This window comes from Macrobrachium rosenbergii, chromosome 10, assembly GCF_040412425.1.
Source record: "Macrobrachium rosenbergii isolate ZJJX-2024 chromosome 10, ASM4041242v1, whole genome shotgun sequence".
In the NCBI taxonomy this organism is placed as follows: domain Eukaryota; kingdom Metazoa; phylum Arthropoda; class Malacostraca; order Decapoda; family Palaemonidae; genus Macrobrachium; species Macrobrachium rosenbergii.
In genome coordinates, this window is record NC_089750.1 from 56,247,022 (window position 1) to 56,264,521 (window position 17,500).

The 17,500-nt window shown below is 34.0% G+C and overlaps 1 long non-coding RNA gene across 1 annotated transcript in view; it reads right to left on the minus strand.

Annotated features, from left to right (window-relative positions):
* Nucleotides 1-5,038: 5,038 nt before the first annotated feature.
* Nucleotides 5,039-17,500, minus strand: part of LOC136842646 (uncharacterized) — a 291,067-nt gene continuing 278,605 nt past the window's right edge. Inside the window, exon 3 of the long non-coding RNA XR_010854293.1 lies at nucleotides 5,039-5,141. This is a non-coding gene — a long non-coding RNA (uncharacterized lncRNA). The remainder of the gene's footprint in view (nucleotides 5,142-17,500) is intronic.

Genomic DNA, 17,500 nt, shown 5'->3' on the forward strand with positions numbered 1-17,500 from the left:
ATATTCAGCACAAATAATTTCGAAGAATCATTACTGATCGCAGAAAGAGGAGAGATAAAATTCAGAGGAGCTGCAGTAAATATTCCTTGTAAATCGATAAAAGTTTAGCTTATTGTGTAAACTTTTTTGCTTCATTAACGTGCACCAAGAATTTTTATAATTATAGCTGATAATGATAAATAAAATTTTATTCGGAGAATTTAATTCTTAAGTTATATTTCTCATGAAATATAATTTAATATAATTTGAACAGCTATTTGTTATAATTTGAACAGCTATTTGTTATAATTTGAACAGCTATTTGTTATCCACCAAATAGAACCCAATTATTTTCGAGCGTTATATAATATGTATATAAGCCTTTCTTACCTGGTAAGAAATGTGCGTTCATAGTACCTACATTTTATTCTTGTAAGTGCTCCATGAAACATTTATGCTATTTTCTTCCTAATTTATTTTGCTTTTCCATAAGATTGTCGGTATTTTATATTTTTTCCACAAACCTGAAGAAACCGGGCGTCTCTAAAAGATGTCACAGACACTATCAACAACTGAACCATGTAAAAAAAAGCGTCACAGATACTATCAACAACTGAATGTGTAAATAAAATATGTCTCCAAATTACAACGGATAAAGTGAGTATTCTACCCCTCGCAGTATCACAAAAGTGAAACGTACAATGGAACTCATAGCAGGCATTTAAAAATTTATAAATTCTTAGTGAAAACGATATCTTTGTTTTAAGCTGCCATTAAGAAGAAAAAATTATAAATCTGGAAAAGTGTGTTGCACATATTTTCCCCTAAAAGACAATAGTACTTGATCTCGTGTACGGTCCTGACAAAGCATTAAATCTATTTTAACTCTGAGGCCAATTTTATTTGACGTTTGGACAGTTTTCCTATGATTTTATGTAGACAAGAGTTAATGACCGTTATCGCTGATGTCTGATGCATTGGGCCTTAATTTTCGTCTAGAAATAGCAATAATGTGATTCAATACTGACTACGATCATTTACTAATAAAAGTTTTTAGAAACTTGTAAAATTATAATGCCTCTCTTCATGTATTGCGCTTCTCGAGATATGTTTTACATTAACTGTACGTTGGGAATTATGGTGACACCTACAGTATATGCTTACTGCAATCACACAGACACACACACAGCATATATATATATATATATATATATATATATATATATATATATATATATATATATATATATATATATATATATATATATATATATATATATATATATATATATATGATTATTATCACTTTTGTACGTGATTCATTTATCACACATTACCACAGGTGAAAAATAAGAAACAGGGTGTAGGTCCTGACCGGTTTCGACTTTATTTCCAAGCCATTGACGAAGGACTGATACAGAGTGTGAGAAGTCACAAATATATATACTACAAGAACAGTACTGACGAACATACACAACCGTTAGAGGCTCCATATCCCCACTCAGGCCGGTGTCGAGGTAGGGTGGCCTTTAAAACTCATTTGGCTAAAAATCACAATAGACTCTCTGACAGGTGTCATGGAGGCGGAGTTTGTAAACTCATTAACATTACTACCCTCGTACTGTGTTTACAAATATGATAATCCTATTTTCATATATCTCTACTGCCTACCTTAAAGTTTAAACAATTTACAAATTTCTTTTGATATTAAAGGATCAAGTTTATACATCCCTTGACTGATATTCATATTATGGTTGTAACTTTCTTTTATGAAGCTAGATTCAATGATGTTCCTTTCAGTGCATTATTAGAATATACAATCCTTTTGCCCCTTCCCAGTTGATAGCATGATTGTTTTCACTAACATGTACAAATATACCACTGTTCCCTTGTGCATATCTCACACATTTCTTATGTTGTTCAATTCTTTTTCCAGTGCTTTCCCGGTTTGGCCAATATAAAAGTTGTCACAAGACTTACACGGAATTTTATATACACACCCTTTAATATTGTCTGGGGAGTTCTTGATAAGTACATTTTCATTGTTGTATTGTTCTTAAATGCGACATTAACACCAAAATTCTTAAGAAGATGAGGATATCTGTCATACTATTATTATAAGGCAGAACAAGCAAATTTTTTTGTGTTGTAAGGTTCTTTCTGGTTTTGATACATAGTCTTTTTGCCGCTTCAAATGCACTGTTTAATACACTATCAGGATATTTCAATTTTTTGCCTGCATTCCTAATCTTATCTATTTCATCATCAATATATTCAGGGCTACATACCCGCAATACTCTTAAAAACATAGATGAAAACACTGACTTTTAACCTTATTGCTTTGTCCAGAATAGAAATGCACATAGGAAGAAATATTAGTGGGTTTTCTATACACACTATATTTAAACCCACTACTATTTCTTCGTATGAGGACATCCAGAAACAGTAAGCACCCATCATTTTCCATTTCCATCGTGAATTTAATTGATGGTACTAATTGATTTAACTTAGCAAAAAGTTTTTTACATCTTGGTTCCCTATATACACAAATTATGTCGTCAACATACCTAAACCATGTTACATTACATGGGATTATGTTGTTTAATATCTTCTTTCAAAAATTCCATATATAAGTTACTTAACACTGGGGATAGAGGTTTCCCATTGCCATACCAAAATTTTGTGAGTAAAATTTACCATTAAATTCAAATTTACAATCTTTTACACATAATTTAATCAGTTCAATTAAAGTACTTTTAGAAAATGGGATATCCAGCTGTGTGTTCTCTAACAATTCAGATAAAAACGCCATCAGATCATCTATTGGCACCTTTGTGAATAGTGATACAACATCAGTTCAGTTGGTTCCGCATCATACAAGCTAGCGAAGTACTTAGTAGATATTCTCAACCCATTAGTAGGTACCATCTCAAATGCAAATATCAAGACTAATGTGGACCTGATAAATAAACTAAATAGTGTAGAGATTAATAGTGAATCCAGGCTTGTAAGTTTTGATGTTGTATCACTATTCACAAAGGTGCCAATAGATGATCTGATGGCGTTTTTATCTGAATTGTTAGAGAACACACAGCTGGATATCCCATTTTCTAAAAGTACTTTAATTGAACTGATTAAATTATGTGTAAAAGATTGTAAATTTGAATTTAATGGTAAATTTTACTCACAAAATTTTGGTATGGCAATGGAAACCCTCTATCCCCAGTGTTAAGTAACTTATATATGGAATTTTTGAAAAGAAGATATTAAACAACATAATCCCGTAATGTAACATGGTTTAGGTATGTTGACGACATAATTTGTGTATGGCCAGGGAACCAAGATGTAAAAAACTTTTTGCTAAGTTAAATCAATTAGTACCATCAATTAAATTCACGATGGAAATGGAAAATGATGGGTGCTTACCGTTTCTGGATGTCCTCATACGAAGAAATAGTAGTGGGTTTAAATATAGTGTGTATAGAAAACCCACTAATATTTCTTCCTATGTGCATTTCTATTCTGGACAAAGCAATAAGGTTAAAAAGTCAGTGTTTTCATCTATGTTTTTAAGAGCATTACGGGTATGTAGCCCTGAATATATTGATGATGAAATAGATAAGATTAGGAATGCAGGCAAAAAAATTGAAATATCCTGATAGTGTATTAAACAGTGCATTTGACGCGGCAAAAAGACTATGTATCAAACCAGAAAGAACCTTACAACACAAAAAATTTGCTTGTTCTGCCTTATAATAATAGTATGAAAGATATCCCTCATCTTCTTAAGAATTTTGGTGTTAATGTCGCATTTAAGAACAATACAACAATGAAAAATGTACTTATCAAGAACTCCCAGACAATATTAAAGGGTGTGTATATAAAATTCCGTGTAAGTCTTGTGACAACTTTTATATTGGCCAAACCAGGAAAGCACTGGAAAAAGAATTGAACAACATAAGAAATGTGTGAGATATGCACAAGGAACAGTGGTATATTTGTACATGTTAGTGAAAACAATCATGCTATCAACTGGGAAGGGGCAAAAGGATTGTATATTCTAATAATGCACTGGAAAGGAACATCATTGAATCTAGCTTCATAAAAGAAAGTTACAACCATAATATGAATATCAGTCAAGGGATGTATAAACTTGATCCTTTAATATCAAAAGAAATTTGTAAATTGTTTAAACTTTAAGGTAGGCAGTAGAGATATATGAAAATAGGATTATCATATTTGTAAACACAGTACGAGGGTAGTAATGTTAATGAGTTTACAAACTCCGCCTCCATGACACCTGTCAGGTGTGGATCTGAGGTGGGGTATGGTCTGTTTATCAGCAATGTCCCCTGAGAGTCTATTGTGATTTTTAGCCAAATGAGTTTTAAAGGCCACCCCTACCTCGACACCGGCCTGAGTGGGGATATGGAGCCTCTAACGGTTGTGTATGTTCGTCAGTACTGTTCTTGTAGTATATATATTTGTGACTTCTCACACTCTGTATCAGTCCTTCGTCAATGGCTTGAAATAAAGTCAAAACCGGTCAGGACCTACACCCTGTTTCTTATTTTTCACCTGTGGTAATGTGTGATATATATATATATATATATATATATATATATATATATATATATATATATATATATATATATATATATATATATAATACACACATACACATATATATATACGTATATATATATATATATATATATATATATATATATATATATATATATATATATATATATATATATATATATATATATATATATATATATATATATATATAAATGTCTTGTACTTGAGGTTCAATCCAAAGATTTATAGGTACACGAGTGTTTAGGCTTATTCAAGTAATCAGAGAGAATCAGAGAGAGAGAGAGAGAGAGAGAGAGAGAGAGAGAGAGAGAGAGAGAGAGAGAGACGACGACGTTCTTTCCTTTACTTGCAGAGAATAGTTGTTGATTGTAGACCAGGGAAAGATATGAGAAAAAGGAAAAGAAAATTACCGCGGTCATGATTACAAACGGAGCATAACATGAAAGAATCCTTACCTTTTATATTTTCCGTGAGAGCGGAAAAGGCTTTTCATGATGAAAGCGGAGGCTCAAGGTCACCAGCCAGGTCATCCGAGGTTATTTTCAGGGGTTAGAGATCTGAAAATAGGAGATCATTGGTTGCGATCACAACTTCAAATGAGGTATGTTCAGATGAAGAACGGAGTTCTTAAAGGGTTATTTAATGGTAGTTTAGAATTAATTATTCTTCCAAATAAAAAAAAAGAAGTTAACTCAACTATTTTGCAAAGTTTTCATTTAATTAATTGAAAGTAACCTTTAATTACTTGCTATCCAAGTAATAAGAACTAGTTTTCTGATTATTTTGAACAGGAAGCCAGTGCTATAATGTCAAAAGGTAATAAACGGCCTCATAATGAGATTAATATAATCATAGTGCTGGATAATTTTATTACATGTTCAAAGGACAGTCTCGACATGCCCCATGTGGATAATTCTCAAAAGAGGATATGAGCTGTCTGTAACTATTTGTTATGTATCACGTCCCAAGTTGGCACAGTATTTAATTAAAGGAAGACAACTTCTCAGTATCAAAGACAAAAAAAAAAAAAAAAAAAACCGACGTGTAAAGGGAGAGAATTCGAAACATTTCTACTGAGGACTGAACGACTGAGAATATGTGAATTAGTCATGGGGTTATACTTTTACGAAAGTGATTTGCGAACAGAAGCAGGATATTGAGTTAATGCCATTTCTGACAATACCTTTCATTATAACTAGATAAAGGGGCATTGTTATACGTGTTCGTATGGTTATTATTACCGTTGCTCTTAATATAGTCACCTGACAAAGGATGTTACGAATAACAGATCGATCATTTTTCTCAACTGATAGAAAGTTTGTAGAAATTTACAAAATAACATCAAGGTTTGCAATAATTACTATTGTGCCTTCAAGTAACGTTGTGTAACATTTCACCTGAAACAAGACTAAAATTCGTCAACTTTCAAAGGCATTCGCCACATAATTAAATGCCAATAAGCAAAAAATAATAAATAAAATCTTTAAAAAAAGCGAATAACAAATAATGCTTTAACAAATTGGGATGAATTAAAGCAAACCACGTTCGAAACACAACAGAAGCCGGAGAGCTAATTATCCTAAAAAATAATTTAATTAAAAACTGTTAAAAATAGGAAACTGAAAATGTGAACTCGATGTTTCTGTTAATCAGCCACCTATTGTTTAGTCTGAAATCACGGATGAAATCCAGATATTGTGAGAAATTGTTTAGAACAACGCGTGAAAAGAAGGATCAAGTCGTATTATGCGAATAAATCAAAAGAGAAAATCTTCATAAATAAGGGTTAGACGTTAATTAGTGTTTTAAGGCCTTCAAAGGAAACCAAAAAGATGTTTGCCCGTTTTAGACTGTGGGAACTGGAGGTAAGGAGATTGGGAAGTTGGAGAGGAGGAGTGGGAGAAGGGGGGGGGGGGTGTTGGAGGCATCGGTGGCACAGTAGTAGCCGGGCGGGCCCGGGTCCCAGGCCCGGTTTGCTAGAAGGAGTATTTGTATGTTAATCAGGCTCGGCCTCGAATTCTTTCCTCATTACGAAGTCGCCCTTGAGTGATCGCCGACTTCTTATTTCGTCGAGGACGAGCTAATTAACGCAGCTATTAACCTTAGGTGACGTAGAGGAGCGAGGGTTAAAGTCTTTTCTTGCAAATTGAAAGACGTAAAAAGGGGTCAATACTTCGTTGATTACTGGAGTAATCGTCTCCCTGTATTTCACTTAGCGTGTATATCTATACTTGAATGTATACATGTATTTACACAGGCACAGAATATATATATATATATATATATATATATATATATATATATATATATATATATATATATATATATATATACACATATACAGAATATACACATATATACACACACACACACACACACACACACACACACACACATATATATATATATATATATATATATATATATATATATATATAAATATATATATATATATATATATATATATATATATATATATTATATATATATATATATATATATATATATGTATATGCGTGCGCTCATTTAGCTCAAACATTCCCCTTTGATACGGTTGAATATATTTACAATTCATTTGCATAATGTGTGAGTCTTACTCCCTTCGCTCAAAGCTGAATAATTGTTGCCTACTATGCCTAGACTTGGGTTCACCACAGCACTCGATATATATATATATATATATATATATATATATATATATATATATATATATATATATATATATATATATATATATATGTATATTTTTGCTTAATGATTGCCGGTGCATGAGTAAGTGAAAAATTTTAAAAATCATAAATAAAAATCCACATTTAAGTCAGAATATGAAGAAAAATATAAATCTTAATCTGTATATAACATAACGCCACATGCGACCTTATTAAAGTCCTTATTAATCCCTTTCGGTGAAGTCGACTTGACGCGATTAGGCTTCGTATCAAGCAGGTGAAAATGTGATGCTGATCCCCACGTAGCACTAATCCCAAAGCTCACAGGCTGCGACAATAGACTAAACACATCATTACTTCGTGTGTCTGGAAGGGATATATCACAACAGCGTCTGGTGATATCATTCCAGGAATAACCTTTTGCTTATCCGTGTCAGAGGTGTTGCGTTGCCTGTTGTTCGGATACACTTTCAGTGGTATAACCTTCTTCAATGATATGTGGAAATTAACTGAGTTGAATTCCCGAGCTGGATCGATGTAACTGAGGAGGAGCATTATACCAATGATGCCAATATGTCTGGTCAAGATTAAGTAGTAAAATTCTTTCAGTCTTTTCGTTATAAAAACTTGCCGAATAAGAATCAGAAAATGATAACGATACATATTTTGTAACACTAACAATAATCTTAAAGGGGGGAGGGGTTATTTGAAATAAAATCTGGTAGGAAATCGTTCCATTCAAGGTATTCGGTCTTTGATGTTCATGTATACATTTCAAACAATGCGAGAGATTCCTTGCAACACAGATATTGAACCATTCCTAAAACATGAGTTAGCCTCTGATCTATTCGTATTCCTTTAATCGGAATTCATCTTACAACACGCAGTCTCTGGTTTAAATATAAACATTTAAAAACACAGGGAAAGGTCTCTGAATTTATTGAGACCTCTGAATGCTGTGCCTAAGTCATGGACACCTAATTCCTTGTGTAAACATATATTCAAAACACCTTACTGTGCATTGAAAGTCTCCAACCAACTGTGAAAGAATAAAACACGAGTATACAGTTGTAAATATATCTGCAATTCATTCACTTCACTCCTATGAAGATAATGAATAAGATTCTTTGGTGAAGCACAGTTCGCATCTTCCCAAAAAACTATAAAAATCCGAAATAAGGGCCAACTTTGGTGTGACCAAGTGCCATGTTACGTAAATCAATTACTATACGCTCTTATCAAATCCCTCCACATGCAAAATGAAGATGTTGCAAACTGAGGAAGAGACTGAATAGAATAAAATCCAGGAATTTATTGATTAGAACGACCTATCACTTCGCCCTCATTCCATAATTCGCTTGTCATAGGTAAGACCCTTCTTTTGCGCTTCGGATCATTTAGCAAAACTTCCAGCTACCTTTAACATCAAAGTTTCTTTTTAACAGAACTAAGAACTAAGTGAATAAAAGGTCACCCATTTTAAAGAAGCTGGGTGTTGCTTGCAGTGATTCCAGTACATAAAAAAATGGAGCATACAAGAGATCTTTTTATTGCCGTGATTCTAGTATCTGCAGCCTCCGAAACTATATCCTTTTAGACAAGAATGGTTTCAATAGTGGCTTTATTCATTTTAAAAAGTATCATAATACAGGCCTTCGCCACAAGTTATGCAATCTATTCATTTTCCGTAAGCTCTGTTTCAGCAGGGAAATTCAGGTAGCGTTGGTGTATCCCACTCGCTTTAAAACGCATCAGAATAGTCATTCGGCAAAAGCCTCATTCCATGCCTGATGTCTTTCATTCTCCACAAGGTAAAAATATGGAACGGTTTTTTGGCAGCGTTCTTAATGCCAACGCCCATAAATCTGAGAGTGCCTGAAATACTACGTCAAAACCACGTCCGCTATATCTTTCGTTGCTGTCTTTCACTGATGTTCGTGTTTATGTCTATTTATTTATATTTGTTAATACTTTTAAGTTATTTGCTTTTTTATTTTTTCTTTAGCTTGTTTCAGTATTAATACTTCTGTAGTTGTGTTATGGCAATAATGAAATTATTATTATTATTATTATTATTATTATTATTATTATTATTATTATTATTATTATTATTATTATTATTATTATTAAGTACAAACTCAATGCCGCATTTCGATTATTTTCATTAAAAACTGGCTCACTGATTTCGTTACAGCAATTTCTCAAATATTCCTAAACACTTTCTTCAATACTAAAACTATCCTATTTTCCAAAAGGCCTCTTCCCTTATACAAAAACAAACAACTATACACTAGATATCATCGACAGCCAATTGAATTTCATACGATCCAGCATCGCTTTCGGAGCGACTGAGTCTTCTTCTCCTGATCGACTCGGCAATGAAGTTAGGTCAGCTTGAATGAAACAGCCAATAATTTGGAATCTATCCCGTATTCAAGTATACGTGAGAGTCTCAAAGAGGACATCGTTTTCTAATTAAAATGACTAATTAAACGTTTCTTTACCTTTCCCTTAACGGCTGAATATCATGCGTTAGGTATAAATTTAAGATTAATATTAGCTAACTGCGTTTTATGGATATTTCGAGAACTTACGTAACCGATCAAGTACGTTCTTACTTTCTTTATACATGAGACCCCAACTCCACACACCTCTACCAAAAAAAAATTTACAATAGTTTTCATATTCGACGTTTATGATCACGTTTCACCGTATGATGTGTGTGTGCGTGTATGTATGTATCTATGTATGTATGGATGTATGTATGTATGTATGCATTTATATATATATATATATATATATATATATATATATATATATATATATATATATATATATATATATATAAATGCATACGTCCATACATACATAAACGCACACACACATCATTCAGTGAAACGTGATCATAAACGTCGAATATGAAAAAACTATTCTAAATTTACACACACACACACACACACACACACACACACACACATATATATATATATATATATATATATATATATATATATATATATATATATATATATATATATATATATATATATATATATATATATTACTGAGTTCTACTGCCAATTTCTTCTCTCTGCCAACAATACCTATTACTTCAAACAATATGGAAAATAGAGATAAAAGAGGCTACAACGGCTTAAACAACATATGCAGCCAGACTATAGTACCAAGATTCCGAAGCCTAATACACCACTGAAGTTTAAAAAGTATTTCATAAGATGTTAGTTATCGTAAAAACTTGACTTTACCAAGACTTTTCGCAAATCATATAGCAGAAACATCTACCTTTCATCATGCATCTCATTCCTCTGCTCACGGTACCATCTTGAAATGAGTAAATTATTCTAAGATTCTTGTCCATCATACTTCTCCTATTCTTATTGACTTCTTTCACCTTTAGAATAGAATAGAAATAGCATATAGAATTAAGCCAAAGGCAAAGTGCTGGGACCTAAGAGGTCATTCAGCGCTGGAACGGATATTGACAGTAAAAAGGTTTGAAAGTTGTAACAAGAGGAAAACCTCGCAGTTGCACTATGCATCAATTGTTAGGAGAGGGTGGAAAGCAAGACGGAAGGAAAAGAATACAAACGGAGGTACAGTGGAAGGAATGAAAGGGGTTGCAACTAGGGGCCGAAGGGACGCTGCAAAGAACCTTAAGTAATGTCTTGCGTTGCACTGACGGCACTACCCCACAACGGGGCCCAGCTTTAGCGAAGGATTTTTAAGTTTATTTATCAATGTTAGTCAAACCTAGTGCTACAGCCTTGATCACTTATCCATGAGTTCTCATCATTCCAAGACCATTAATCATCTCCCCTTCCATTTCATTTCTTTAGTTTCGAACCTCCTCATACTTTTTCCTTTCCTTCTGTCATTCTCTCCTCTCTACTGTCGTTTGCTTTTTTTCGCTCATCTTCTAGCGTACCTCGCCTCCTTCTTTCATTTTCTTCACATCTTTCTGGTTTTCTTCTTCCTTCCTCCCAACCCCCATTCTCCTCCTGTCGACTCTTTCCTCAGTAATCTTCTCCTCCATCTCCATTTTCATCCAGGCCTTTTCCACTTCTATCTACCTGCTCCTAGTCCACGTACTCCTTTTATCACTCCATCCCCTCCTCTATTTCTCCTCATCCCCTCCAACAACCCCCCAAAAATCCCCCTCCTATCTCCGCTTCTTTCTTCTGTCTCAATTCATGCAGTATTAATGGCCCCTGCTATTATTGCATTTATAATGGCCGGGGAAATACAATGAGCACTTGAGAGAAATAGTCATTTATCATGCCGGATCCCTTTTCCCCTACGTGGCATATCTTAGTGGCATTGTTTTGCCTTCTGCTGTATTTCACTTGACTATTGTAGGACGTTTGAAAAATGGCCTTGACGCTAAAACTGCCGAATCTGCAGCTGCTGTGTAATTTCCTCACGCCCCGACCTACCGCTTACATCCCCCACCCCCCTCACCCACAAACTCCACAGCCTCCTTCTCAGTTAGTGGGTTTGTCAGTGGCAGACAAATAGACAAAAGAACGTATGGACAGAGACATGACGATAGACATACAAGCACGTTGAGTTACGGAGACAGAGAAATACACACGTGTATGTGTGCATATATATATATATATATATATATATATATATATATATATATATATATATATATATATATATATATATATATATATATATAATATATATATATATTTAATATATATATATGTGAATTTTATCACACCACCGTGATTCATATACAAGCATTCGGCTACAAACGTCCTTTAGTATCCAATTCGCTCTACCTCGGAAATAATGTATTTTCATATGTTACCCGAAAGGGAATTTTTTAATTGTAACAGCCTCGAGACCACAGGTCTACCCCAAAGCCAAATCAAAAAGTCCTTCAAAAGAAGGCATCGTGCTTACCCCATACAAAAATGGGAATAAAAGCACGTTAAAAGAAGAAGAAGAAGAGTTCGTCGTCTCGTGGCATCAAACCACGGAAGACAAGAACTCAGCACTACAGTGACGCGATTTTAACCGCACGGCCAACAAGTGAGGTATAAGTAGATACCGACTCCCACCTACAAATCCCCGTCGAACTCAGGTATTTGTATTTAGAATCGATATCAACCCACCTCTGCCATGCTAACAATGTAGTGCGTTTGTCGCACGCAGCCATATTATGAATGAATTTTCATCATATCACCGTGATTCATATACCAGCATTAAGCTACAAACGTCCTTTAATATCCAATTCGCTCTACCTCGGAAATAAAATATTTTCATATATGTCACCCGAAGTGGAATTTTTTAGTTGATAATAACTTCGTCGTGTCGTGGGCTCGAAAATAATATATTTTCATATATGTTACCCGTTATTTCCGAGGTAGAGCGAATTGGATATTAAAGGACGTTTGTAGCTTAATGCTTGTATATGAATCACGGTGACGGGATAAAAATTCATTCATAATATGGCTGCGTGCGACAAACGCACTACATTGTTAGTATGGCAAAGGTGGGTTGATATCGATTCTAAATACAAATATCTGAGTTCGACGGGGATTTGCAGGTTGTAGTTGGTATCTATTTATACCTCATTTGTTTGCCGTGTGGTTAAAATCGCGTCACTGTAGTCCTGAGTTCTTGTCTTGCGTGGTTCGAGCCCACGAGACGACGAACTTATTATCAACTATAGAAATTCCCTTCTGGTAACATAAATGAAAATATATTATTTGCGAGGTAGAGCGAATTGGATATTAAAGGACGTTTGTAACTTAATGCTTATATATATATATATATATATATATATATATATATATATATATATATATATATATATATATATATGTGTGTGTGTATAAATATAAATATATATATAAATATATATAATATATAATATATATATATATATATATATATATATATATATATATATATATATATATATATATATATATATATATATATATATATATATATATATATATATATATATAGACTTTCTTAAAAGGGAAAATAATTCCTCTGCTTTTCCAACGAACAAAATTGCCATCGTTAGGATTAAAAGCTTCATTGTTCTGCAATGCGTCACTAATGCTAATCATCTAACATTAACAGAATATACAGAGGAATTCTTCGTTTTTCAATGCAGAGCCCCTGAGAACAAGTTCTGCCAATCAGTATACTGAGTTTTTGTATATATATACATTATATATGTATATATATACACATACATATGTATAGTCACGTGGTTCTTCAGTGGTTAGAATAATCGCTTCTTCAGTAGGAGGCCCAGTATAAAATCTACAAGAGGAATTCTTCGTTTTTTAATGCGAAGCCCCTGAGAATAGTTCCAGCCAAACCGGTATATTGAGTTTTTATATGTACAGTATATATAAGTATATGTATACATACACACACACACACACAGGCACACACATGTATATATATATATATATATATATATATATATATATATATATATATATATATATATATATATATATATATATATATATATATATATATATATATATATATATATATATATATATATATATATATATATATATATATATACATACATATATATGGTCCCGTGGTTCAGTGGTTAGAATCATGCCACATAAGTAAGAGGCCCAGTATGAAATCTACAGAGAGTAAACGAGTTGGACCGCTTCTGAAAAGATCGTTACGTGCAACACCTGATTTTTATTTGACTGTGAAACATTGGAGCCAGCCGGAAGAAGGGCAGGGGCATAAAACTTTGATTCTAACTGCAGACCCGAATGAGCGAAGAGGCCACAATAAATTTTTTCTATTTTATTGATGGGTGAATAGATCAAGTTACTTGCACCAAAGTTCCTATCTCTAAATGTATATACTAAAATTCTGGTCTGAATAGATCAATTATATTATATACAAGTAATACTTCAGTCGCTACACTCTTCCACAACGGTATAGTAAATATGATATTAATTAATTATTTAATATCACGTGTAAAACTTGTGATATACTGCCCCTGCTTAACACACAAAAAGTCATTCTGAGCAGAAAATGTTCTATAAACATATTCATTTTAAGGCTTCATTCGTCAGCGAGGTGAATTTTTCAAATATCCGTTTATCCTCAACGCTGCTCTCGGCCAAGCAAGATGGCGTTCGGGATGTCGGAGTTGTCAGGGATATGGAGGGAAGGGTTGATGAAGCACATTAGGCAACTGGATTGCTATTCTTTTAATTATGATTTTTTTTCTTGTAGGTTATTGAAAAATGTAACATTACAGTCCCTTCAACTAGTAAATCACCTGTGAACAGTCTTCATGTAATCTAATTTTAATGATTAACTTTACGTATCAAGAAAGTAGTGTAAACGTTGCCTGGCACATTTATTTGTGATCACTGAATTCTAACGCACTCTGCCGTGCCGCCTCGTCACGGAATTGTTGAATCAGGAGTCTGGACTATGCCTAACCCTATGCTCAATGAGTGATAGTGACATTAGTCATGATGACAAGGGAATACAGGTAGGGAGGATACTGCACCCTGAATAATGTCAGCTTTTTTACCTCTTTCGATTACTGTATGAATAGGATACCTTTGACAGGAACGAAAGAAGAAAGGGAATTTCCAATAATGTTCTCATCCTTTTTTATCTGATAGAGACGAAGCGTTTTCATAGGCGCATTTTTTCCTTTGACTGTTGTGTGATGAATACTTTTGATGGAGAAGGAGAGATTTTTGATAATATAAGTTTTAAATCTTTGATCGGTGTGTAATGAATAGGCCTATCTTTGATGGAGGGGGGATTTCATTAGGCCTGCTTTTTTTTCTTTATCGGAGTACAGTGAATACTATTGATGGAGAGGGAGAAGGTTTCACTAATGCATGCACTTTTTCCACTTTGTTCAGTAACTAAAGAATACATTTAGCTTGAAGGTATTTTATTCACATCAGCTTAATCCCCTATTTCCTTTTCTTTATAACAGTGGAGTTCACAACTATGTAATCTAGAAATTAAACTGTTACAAAACCAATAAATAAACATCATATCTGCATATTCCACATTACTGGAACGGTAAGGCATTACCTTCAGTTTCTTTCTCTCAAAAAGAATTCGGAATTTGAACTTGTAACCCGGACACGCTCACTTATCTTGGAGGAAGAGCGAGACTGTTCAGAGTAACAGGTGAACTGATCAGTTCCATCCCCTTCCTAGAATCCCTGACTACTCAGAAATCCCGTGCGCCATCTTACTTGCCCGAGAGCAGCGCTTAAGGATAAAATAAATGATTATTTTAAAAATTCACCTCACCAAAAAAGAAAACATTAAAACCCATATGTTTATGTAACATTTTCTGCTCAGAATGACTTTTTCTTTTATTTTCCAATATATTTGCATAAACTCATGTTACACCATATATATATATATATATATATATATATATATATATATATATATATATATATATATATATATATATATATATATATATATATATATATATATATATATATGTATATATATATATATATATGAAAATAAGAAGCCCATAAAACACTATTTAAACGTTGAAACCATATATTTCAGGCACTTGTTTCTGTGCCCTGTTCACTGGTAGAATATGGACAGGTGGAAAGTTACAATGGTATATATACAAAAACATGAAGGTGTGGCCTTAGGCCTCCGATGTTAAGGAGGTGGCGTTTCTTAAGAAGGAGAGATTGACCAAATTCCCTAGTGGTTTTGGCCTCATTAGCTCCCGTTTGGCGATGGATCTGGCGGTCGCGTTTCTTGGGTCATCTTCTTCAAAAGGGGTCCGAGGATTAAGGTGTCAATGGCGTCCGATTTCCAATGTCCTCCTGACAGGTTCATATTGTTGGTTTGATTGATGATAGCAGATTCCAGCATCTATCTTTTGTACGGACAGCTACTCTTGAAAACCAACTCCGCCCCCACTCCAGTTAATGACATGCCCTGTATTTCTAATATGTAGGAAAATTCCCGAACTCTCGAAGCGTAACGTACTGATCTTTTGTGCTCTGTTATTCTTTGCGAGAGCGATCTACCTGTCTCGCCTACATAGATGTCATGACAATTACTACACGGTATCTTGTAAACTCCGGCTTCTTCCCTTTTGTTATTTAAGTATACGTTAACGAGCGAACTCCCGATGGATTTGGGATAATGGAAAATGAAAGGATTATTAGAACTGAGTTGCTCAGGTGGCCTTTTGGATGTTTTCATCGTATGGAAGCTTTATTTTGTTGTTGAAATCTATTTGTCTGTTGTGAGTGGGACCTCTGTAGTATATTTTATTTGCTTTATTAATAGCCCTCTCGATAATGTGTGGTGGATAGAGCAGTTGCGTTAGGTGTTGGCGGATCGTGTTAAATTCTTGATCCAGGTACTCATTTGAACATATCCTAAGTCCTCTGAGGAATAGGTTGCACCCTACCATGATTTTTACGGAGACGTCGTGGTAGCTTAAGAAATGAATGTAGGAGACAGCGAAGGTGGGTTTTCTATATACTGTAAATGCATACCTGTTCTGTTTTCTTATGATCAGTACATCTAGGAACGGCAGTTTTCCGTCCTTTTCCCATTCTGTTTTAAATTTTATGGTCGGAACTAGCGAATTTAGCCTATTAAAAATTCATTAAAGTCCCCCCAGCTATTGTCCCAGAAAGTAAAGATATCATCTACGTATCTAAGCCAGATCATATTATGGGGTTTGATAGACGACAAAAGTTCTGTTTCAAGAAATATTCCATGTACAAGTTTGCTAGAAGGGGTGATAGGGGACTTCCCATGCTAAAAACAAATTTTTGTTTGTAAAATTACCATTGAAAGAAAACACGTTGTTAGTTACACAGAGGTTGATAAGTTTTAAAGTTTTATCTATGCCAAGAGGAAAATGGTCTTCATATGGTTGTAACTTCCTCTCTAAGAAAAACAACACGTCGGCAATCAGGACTTTAGTAAATAATGAATCGACGTCTAGACTGAGCAGTTTGATGTTGTTTGAGGGGATGTTTAAACTATTAAATTTTTGTATGAAATCTTCTGCATGTTTGACGTGGGAGGATGAGAAGGTTCCTAGAAAGGGTGATAACAAGTCTGCGAGCCATTTTGATAATTTGTACATGAAAGAGCCCCTGCTAGATATTATGGGGCGTAAAGGAATCCCCATCTTTATGTGTTTTCGGGAGGCCGTAAAAATAGGGGAGAGAGGG